Here is a 987-nt window from a genome sequence, read left to right as displayed (position 1 = left end):
GGTTTGGTCTCTTCTTTCATTCTTTTATTTTATTACTTTTTGATTTTTTTATATTAATAACTTTATTTCGTTTTAATTTTTTCTCTCTTTTTTTCTCCCTTTTCTTCTGAGGTGTGTGGCTGACAGGGTCTTGGTGCTCCTTCCAGGTGTCAGGCCTTTGTCTCTGAGGTGGGAGAGCCGAATTCAGGACATTAGTCCACCAGAGACTTCCCAGATCCACATAATATAAAACAGCGAAAGCTCTCCCAGAGATCTCCATCTCAATGCTAAGACCCAGCTCCACTCAGTAACCAGGAAGCTACAGTGCTGCACACCCTATGCCAAACAACTAGCAAGACAGGAACACAACACCACCCATTAGCAGAGAGGCTGCCTAAAATCATAATAAGTTTACAGAAAACCCAAAGAACACCACCAGATACTGTCCTGCCCACAAGAAAGACAAGATCCAGCCTCATCCACCAGAACACAGCCACTACTCCCCTCCACCAGGAAGCCTACACAACCCACTGAACCAACATTAGCCACTGGGGGCAGACACCAAAAACAATGGGAACTACGAACCAGCAGCCTGCAAAAAGGAGACCCCAAACACAGTAAGTTAAGCAAAATGAGAAGACAGAGAAAAACAGAGCAGATGAAGGAACAAAGTAAAAACCCACCAGACCAAACAAATGAAGAGGAAATAGGCAGTCTACGTTAAAAACAATTTAGAGTAATGATAGTAAAGATGATCCAAAATCTTGGAAATAGAATGGAGAAAATACAAGAAACGTTTAACAAGGACCTAGAAGAACTAAAGAGCAAACAAACAATGATGAACAACACAATGAATGAAATTAAAAATTCTTGAAAAAAAAATTCTTGAGACGGAATCAATAGCAGAATAACTGAGGCAGAAGAACGGATAAGTGACATGGAAGAAAAAAGAATGGAAATAACTACCACAGAGCATAATAAAGTGAAAAGAATGAAAAGAACTGAGGA

Source organism: Physeter macrocephalus, chromosome 16 (assembly GCF_002837175.3).
Source record: "Physeter macrocephalus isolate SW-GA chromosome 16, ASM283717v5, whole genome shotgun sequence".
In the NCBI taxonomy this organism is placed as follows: Eukaryota; Metazoa; Chordata; class Mammalia; order Artiodactyla; family Physeteridae; genus Physeter; species Physeter macrocephalus.
Note: the sequence above shows the minus strand (reverse complement) of the source record.